This window comes from Suncus etruscus, chromosome 4 (genome assembly GCF_024139225.1).
Source record: "Suncus etruscus isolate mSunEtr1 chromosome 4, mSunEtr1.pri.cur, whole genome shotgun sequence".
Lineage (NCBI taxonomy): Eukaryota > Metazoa > Chordata > Mammalia > Eulipotyphla > Soricidae > Suncus > Suncus etruscus.
In genome coordinates, this window is record NC_064851.1 from 12,279,130 (window position 1) to 12,288,291 (window position 9,162).

A 9,162-nucleotide genomic window follows, 5' to 3' on the forward strand; every position below is an offset into this window, starting at 1 on the left:
CCCTCTTGACTTCACTTTTGTTGTATTTGTGGACCACACAGAGCTAGGGATTGAACCTAAATTTCCTGCTTGCAGAGACCATGCTCAACCCATTGTGCTGTGTCTCAGAATCTGAACATTTTTGAGTCTCTCTTTGGCTCTCCATCTTATTTTTCCCCCATCTGCAAAACAAACATTATACCACCAGATTATTCCAGGGATTAGAAATTTTGGAAAGGACACAGCGCAAAGCACATGTAGCTATTCTTTTGTCTTTTGTTCAAAACAGGTGGCAATTCATCCAATTAAAGGGAAAACTAAGGAGAAAAGGACCATTTCTCATCTCAAGGGCAGGAGACACCTAAACTTTTTAAATCTTAGTACTTTTCCTTCCTTCCTTCCTTCCTTCCTTGCTTGCTTCCTTCCTTGCTTCCTTCCTTCTTCCTTCCTTCTTCCTTCCTTCCTTCCTTCCTTCCTTCCTTCCTTCCTTCCTTCCTTCCTTCCTTCCTTCCTTCCTTCCTTCCTTCCTTCCTCCTCCTCTCTTCATCTTCTCTTCATCTCTCTCCTCTCTCTCTCTCTCTCCTCTCTCTCTCTCTCTCTCTCTCTCTCTCTCTCTCTCTGTCTCTCTGTCTCTCTGTCTCTCCATGCAGAGCTCCAATCCAGGCCGTGACACATGCAAGCCATGTGCCCTCCTTCTGGGCCCCAGCCTGGCCTCCAGGGACTCCAGTGCTTAATAGTGAATGTGCTGATGACTGTTAACATATGCAGCCAAGGGCAGCCCAGATTCCTAAAATACTCCGCAAACCAATAATAGCCTTTGTATCGCCCCCTGTTAAATATAAAACTTAAGTAATTCATTCTATTAAAAAGCCTGGTTCTTATTTTTATCGCGTGATGCCATGAGGCCCTGGTCTAAATGAGCCTCTGGTGCCTGTCTCTATGGCAACCACACAGCGCTGGGGAGAACCCTCTCTCTCTCCTGGATCCTAATTAAGTGGACAACTGCTCCGGCTTCTTGGTTTACCAGACTCGAATTTGACCCTGCTCTTGGGGCTTAGGGACCCCTATGGATGTGAAGTGATGAAGAACAGAGAAACAGGTGGCAGAGGCCTCTCTTGTGAACCTCCGTTTCACATTCAAGCCCAGCAGCCTTTGGGGTTGTCAGTCACTCTCTCCAGAGGAGCCTAGAGGAATGGAGGTGATACTTGTCTCCCTCCACATAGCATTCTTGGCTCTGCCTGTGACCATGCAGAAGAGATTGGTTGAATCTGGCCTCAAGTATGCATAGGGGAACTTCCAGTGACACCAGGCAGGGTACCTTCTGTGGCTGCTCTTCACTGTGCAAATGTGACCACAAGGAGCCAGGACAATGATTCAAAAGGCTGAGCACATGCTTTGCATGCAGGAGGCCTGGGTTTGAGCCTTCACACTGCATGGTCCCCCAAACACTGCTAGGAGTGACAGCCAAGCACTGAGCTGGGAGCAACCCCTGAGTTTATTAAATTCAGGGAAGGCAGGTGAATCTCAGGAGACCCATATATATGCACGTTGTGAAAAACTGGATGTCCTTGCACTCTGGTTTTAGAAAATAATATTGACCCTTTTCAATGGATGGATTGGAAGGCACAAAAAATGCCAGGGCATAAAGAAAAACTCTGTATTGTGAGTCTTGCTATAGTTTAGTTTTTTTGTTTTTGTTTTGGGGTCACAACAAATGATGCTCAAGAGTTACTCCTGGCTCTGCACTCAGGAATCACTTCTTCTGGTGCTTGAAGGACTATATGGGATACAGGTATTGAACCTGGGGTCTCTGGAAGACTTTAAGTACCTGAAAGCATGGTCTGAAGGAAAATTCAAGGAATTTTGGCTAGAGTCTAGCCAAGAAAGGAAATTTAAGGCTTATAAAACTAGCTACAGGTGAAGAGGTTCAAGAGAATAGCTTCAGCTAGGACACAGGTTGAAATTTTTTTCTGGGAGAGGGAGCCAGGTAATAGACTCAATGGTCACAGCAGGACCCATATTTTCCCTTCCCTCATGGAACCCAACTACCCCCAGTCCATCCAAGTGGGAATATTCACTGACATCACTACCCCAACCCCATCCCATTCCCTAGTTCTCACCCCATGACCACCTTGAACTTGGTTCCACTGGAAATTATTCTTAGATATTTCTGGAGACCCTACTTGTCTCACATGTGTTTGTGGACACATGATTGCTTTTCCCAACCCCTGACAGGGCCTGTTCATGGCGTCCCCCGACCCCAAGCTGACTGCCACCTGCCAAGAGGCTGATGGGTATGACTTTTGCCAAGAGAGTACAGTTCCTGAAGCCATTCAGAAACCAAAGCTGCTCTGGTTCCCTGAGCACCAACAGGAATGATCCTAAGCACTAAGCACTGACACATGACTCCCAACTTTCCCTCCACCCAATAATAAAGCAAGCATGGCTTTTGGGTTTCTTCTCAGAGGCACAAAGGAGAAAGGTGTGTCTGTCTAGGAAGGCCGATGAGTGCTCAGTAAGCCAGGGGTCTGAACCTTCAGCCAGCCTCTCAGCCTATAGAGGGCGCCATTTTGTTGCAGGTCCAGGTCTTCCGGTCCCCTTTCTCTCACGATGGCTTCTTTCTCTGGAAGCTTCTCCACATTCAGGCACATAGACTTCTACTGGGTTCAGTCAGCAAGTAGACAGCTATGTTTGGAAGCCTGGTCTGCATTCAGACTGGAGATCCTGCTTCATTGGGTAGCCCTGGACACTCAGCCATGATTGACTCAGTACTTCCCTGGTCATTTGGGATAAGGCTACACTCGCCTCCCTCAGGTCAAAGAACTTCTGCTTCTTGTTCCTGTCAGAGGGACCTACTGTCTCAGGCTCTCTTAGATGCCTAAGTCTTTCTTTTTTATTTTTTCCTTTTCTTTACTGTCTCTATGGCAACCACACTGCGCTGGGTTATTTCTTGTCTTTTTTACTCTTTATTCTTTTCTTTTCCATTATTTTTCTTTTCTCTTCCTTATTGAATCACCAAGTTCCCAAGTTATTCATAATTAATTTTCAGTCATACAACATTCCAACACAAATCTTTTCTCCTATGTCTCTTTCCCTCTACCAATGTCCCCACTTTCCCTTCCTATCCTTTCAACCCCTATGGTGGGCACTTTTTCCTTTTTGGCACTGTGGTTTGCAATACTGCCACTGAAAGCATATACTGAAAATGGGTCACTTGACCTCCGTTCCAAATTGACCAGTTTCCCCTTATTGCCCTAGTGGTCCCTTCCCTGCCATAACTCTCTTTTCCCCCACTGTGGTTAAGATTCCTACAAAGGAGTGGTTCTGCCTTTCTGTTTATCATTGTCTTTGGGCATTATTTTCCTACAGTGTTTCTTTATATTCCACAGAGAAATGAGTCGGAACGAGAGAAACTCACACAGAATGATTACACTCAACTTCCTGGTCTCAGGTTCACAGGGTCGCCTCCCCACTCCAGACCCCCTAGACAAGCCTCGAGGGCTAGCTGACTGCCAGGAACACTGCACTTCAGAGTTGGCTGGCCCTGCTGCTGGCCACACATCTCAGCTGAACTTGCAAAGGAGCAGAAGAGTCAGATAACCTTTTGGCAGCTCAGAACGAAAGGGAATTTGGGCTCTGCCCAGAGTTTTGTGGTTTCTCAGACAGGCCTTTTCATGATCATCATCTAATAATACCAACTCTGTGCTGAGGTGGGCATGGCCTCTGCCAGCCACTGGACCGAGTTATGTAAAAGAAACAACCCTGGGTGGCACACTCCCCAGTGTGGCATGAAAATCCCTCATGTTACAGCCTGACCTCGGCCAGCCCCAACACCACAGTCCTTCTTCTCTCTGGGAAGTTTCACAGTGGCCTCCTCAAAGGGCTTTTCATAGGCTTCTGTCCTCAGGTCTTTGCTCTGACTATTCCCTTCTTGCATGGCTAGTGACTTCCATTTTTACAGACTCAATTAGATGCCACCCCAAGAAACCCCCCCCTCAGGTGGATTGGATGCACCCTTCCCCCTATCTCCACCTTCTCACTGCCTTGCTTCTTGTTCTCTAGCACTGCCTTGAGCTAGGGATAGGTTAGTTATCTGAGGACACCATCCCTCTGACTGGGAAGTGCTTAGAACTGCAGCTCATCTGGGGGTCATTGATAACGGGTCACTCCAGGCAGCACTCAGGAGATCAGAAGCAAGTGCTGAGGATTGAACTGGGGTCAGCTGCATGCAAGGCAAGTTCCTTAACCCCTGTGCTTTCTGTCCCTCTGGCCTCTCTATACACATGTTCTTTGGGGTACATAGTCAATCGTCATAAGGGAAATGAGGCCTAGAGAAATGGTTGACACTGTTTCCTTCCCCCCTTTTTCTTTTTGGTTTTTGGGTCACACCCAGCAGTGCTCAGGGGTTCCTCCTGGCTCTACGCTCAGAAATCACCCCTGGCAGGCTCGGGAGACCATATGGGATGCTGGGATTTGAACCACTGTTCTGCATGCAAGGCAAATATTCTACCTCCATGCTATCTCTCCAGCCCCCCTGTTTTCTTCCCTTTTCAGAGTTTTCACATCTGGCCAATATGACATAGTAATAACTGGGTTTATTCTCTTTCTTAAAACAACTAAAATTCACTATAAAAGACATATCAGAAGACAGTAATTACTTGTGTATGTGTGTGTGTATGTGATTAGCTCTCTCCCTTGTCCTGCTGTTATTGTTGATGTTGTTGATGACTGTTGTTGTTGATGCTATTGGTGTGACAATAACCCAGGGATTAAACACAAACACACATTCACTCCCTGCTGCATATTTTTAGTATCAACCATCAGGTCTTGATTCTTGCACTTGGTCTGTAGTGCTCAATGATCTTTGCTCACCTTTAGCTGAGATGCTTGGACAATGCCCATCTGGTGGTGCATTCTTTTTTTTTTTTGGTTTTTGGTTTTTGGGCCACACCCGGTAACGCTCAGGGGTTACTCCTGGCTATGTGCTCAGAAGTTGCTCCTGGCTTGGGGGACCATATGGGACACCGGGGGATCGAACCGCGGTCCATCCAAGGCTAGCGCAGGCAAGGCAGGCACCTTACCTTTAGCGCCACCGCCCGGCCCCGGTGCATTCTTTTACCAATACACTCGTGATGGTGTCTTGGCTGCTTGCCAGAATGGTGGTGGTGCTCACACATGCCTTCACTGGAGATTGCACTTTTGGACTATGACACTTGCCCCTCTCTTTAGTTGTAGCATTTGCCAGCAGTTGTGCTGGCAAAAATCAGGGTGCTATCAGGCTCAAGCTCAGTGCATTAGGGACACCAGGGATTTCAAAGTTGTGATTGTACATGTGTAAGGCAGGTGCATGAAGTCACTACACTGAAGTCACTGCTTTGGGCCCAAGCACCAGATTTTAACATATAACAAACACATTAAGGTACCCAGGGCAGTGATCTCTGAGAAAGAACCAATGTAACCAATTGGTTACATGATTAACTCTATGGTGGATATATTCGGGCAGGCAGGCTTCAGGAAAGAAGCAACCAGGTAGATGCTGACCTGTGGTGAAGTTGGTGGAGGTGAAGGATGAGTTTTAGGATAGATTAGTTCAAAATAGAGAAATGCACAGAGAGAATTCAGAGGTGTGTAAGAGACAGTCCTTCTGTGGTCAGTAGTATACTGCATAACACAGATGCAAGCTGGGCTGGGAAAGAGCCTCCCCAAATGGTCTTCAGTACCAGTACCTGGGGCTCCTATAGGGCTAGACATAATCTGCTTCTCCTTGAATGGACCCAGAGCTTCAGTCATTTCTGGGGCATTTGATCACTAGGAACTATTTTTGCATTAATAGTGGGGAATAATTCTCCTTAGGAGTATACTCTTCTATGCACCCACCAAATATTTAAAGGATCAGTTGGATTTTGAATCACTAAAATTCACTCCAGGTAAAAGCTCAAGAAGGTTCATAAGGGAGTGTAGAAGGGAAATTGGGAATATTAATGGTGAGAAATATTCGTGGGTGAAGGGTGGTGGACATTGCAAGACTGAAACTCAATCATGAACAACTTTGTAACCACATTGTTTAAATAAAAGAAATAAAAAGAAATATCAGGGGGCAGGAGAGATAGCACAGCGGTAGGGCGTTTGCTGACCCAGGACCAATGGTGGTTCAAATCCTGGCATCTCATATGGTCCCCTGTGCTTGCCAGGAGTATTTCTGAGCACAGAGCCAGGAGTAACCCCTGAGCACAGCTGGGTGTAGCCCAAAAACAAATAAATCAAACAAAAAAGTTTAAAAAAAAATCAGATCAAACCAGGAGGAGGAGGTTCATAAAAATGGGGCCTAGTGTGAAAGTACAGTGGTAGGGTGCTAGTATTGCATGAGGCTGACCCAGTTTTAATCTCCCACACCCCATTTGGTCCCTTGAGCTCTCCAGGAGTGATCTCTAAATTCGGAGCCAGGAGTAAACCCTGAGATCCACCTTTTGTGTCTCTTGCATTAAATAACAAAATTTAAAACAAAAGAAACCAACATAAAAATATAAAAACATTCAAGCCACAAATAGGTCAGATACAAATTTTGAATATATAATAAATAAAAGATAACCAGCCCTAAAGGAAGCAGGAAAATGAAATATAAAAAGAGAGAAAATTTAAAAGGTAGAAATCAAAGAATGGCATAGACATCTAGATGATCAGATAAGCTATGATGGTGAATGTGATTTTCATGTTCAAATAGTGAAGAAAAGATCAAACATTCAAGTAGAAACACAAGACTCCAATTGAATTCTAAAGATTAAAAAATCACAATTCATAAGATAAAAAGAACACTGGATGGGACAAATGACTGATTCTAAATAATTTGGCAGAGCAAAGATGTATAAAATTGATGAAAATACTCAAGATGAATCACAGAAAAAATAACAACTTAAATACATAACAAAGCAGGAACTGGAGTGTACAGTTGAATAGGATGCTTGCTTTACATGAGATAGACCGAGGTTCTATCCCAGCATCCCATATGGTCCCCTGAGGACTATTAGGAGTAATTCCTATTGTGAAGAACCAGGGGTAAGCCCTAAGCATTGCCTATGTGGCCCCAAATCAACCCCTTCCCTCTAAAATATATAAAAAAGCAGGTCAGAGAGAAAACACAAGGCTATAGATCTTGCATGTACATGCCTGGTTTGAAGTAAGCACCAGATGGTTCTTTGGGTAAAGCTCGGTGCATCTCTGGAAGCTCCTAGCAATGCTGGAGTGTTTGGGTAACCCCAGGCCCACAGGATTCACATAGCAATGAATGTTGGGTCCTTTCAATGAACTTAGCTTGGTTAGTCAAATACTTGAAGGGAGAAACCTCTCTGAGTTTGATCATTACTTAGGAGACCTCCCTTGCCCAAACAAAATAAGTAAAACATAATTTATGCAACGTGACTTGTATACAGTTGAATCTTTGATGGAGAGAAAGGACCAGAACAAATATTTGAGGAAATAATGAGCTAAATATCCAACTTTGAAAATAACAATAAACTACAGATCAATCAAGTATAAACATGGGTTCGAAGTAAAAAACTGGAAAATAATCTTACAGGCAAGCAATGCCCTTTAAAAGGCTGAAGTGGCTATAATTATATCTGCCAATATAGAATTCAAATTAGAAAAGATTATAAAGCACAGAGATAGTTACTTTTGAATGATCAAAAGGGATCAATATGTCAAAAATATATCACACTCCCAAACATATATACATCTAGTGATGGATCATCACAATTTTTAAAACAACTGCTAGTAAACATGAAGAAAGACATGAAGAAAAACATGACAGCAGCACAATAGTAGTAGATTTTAACACTCTTCTTACTCTTCTGTTGGCTAGATCAACTAGACAAAAACTCAATAAGGGAACACTGTCCTTAAAGAAGAAATGGAGGGACCGAGCGGTGGCGCTAGAGGTAAGGTGCTTGCCTTGCCTGCGCTAGCCTTGGACGGACCGCGGTTCAATCCCCCGGTGTCCCATATGGTTCCCCAAACCAGGAGCAACTTCTGAGCACATAGCCAGGAGTAACCCCTGAGCATTACCCGGTGTGGCCCAAACCCCCCCCCAAAAAAAAGAAGAAATGGAATAAAGGTACCTACAGATATTTATAGGACATGATATTCCCCCAAACTTGAGTACATGCTTTCCAATATACACAGTCTCTGTAATTGACCACATATTGGACCACAGAACATCATGACTCTATAAAAATCAAGAAGATAAAAATTATGTCAATTATTCTTTTTGACCATGATATATATATATGTATATATATGTATATATATGTATATATATGTATTTGGTTTTTGGCTCTACATTCAGAAGTCACTCCTGGCAGGCTTGGGGGATCATATGGGATGCCAGGATTTGAACCACTGTCCTTCTGCATGCAAGGAAAATGCCCTACCTCCATGCTATCTCTCCAGCCCCTGTCCATGATATTTTGAAAATGGAATCTAATCACCCGTAGAAATGGGGAAAAAAACCCTTAAACACTGGAAGTTAAACAAAAAATTAAAATAAATGAGAATTTGTATAAGTAAATAAAAGACACATGTTTGTACCAGAAAGGAAGGAAGGAAGGAAGGAAGGAAGGAAGGAAGGAAGGAAGGAAGGAAGGAAGGAAGGAAGGAAGGAAGAAGCAACAACTGGCCAAAGGCAGCAAAACTTGAGAATCTATAGAACTGAGGTTTCTTGAGGGAAAAGGCGGTGGCTAGGAGGGGTCCTTCTTTTCTTCCTTCCCGGTTATTTTCTCCATCCTTCCCTCTGTCCCTCCCTCTGTCCCTTTCCCTCACTCCATCCTTCCATCCCTCTGTCCTCTCTTCCGTCAGTCCCTTTCTCCCTTCCTACCCCTGCCTTCCTCCCTCCTTTCTTTCCATTCCTCCCTCCCTGACCTCCCTCCCTCCCTCCTTCCCTTCCTTCCTTCCTTCCTTCCTTCCTTCCTTCCTTCCTTCCTTCCTTCCTTCCTTCCTTCCTTCCTTCCTTCCTTCCTTCCTTCCTTTCTTCCTTCCTTCCTTCCTTCCCTCCCCCCAGAACATCACTGAACATCACTGTGTGTGACTCAATGCCCCCTTCCTCAAAAAGGGGGGTGAAAAACCCAGACTGGAGGGCTAGAGAGGTAGCACAGCGGTAGGGCATTTGCCTTGCACGTGGCTGATCCAGGA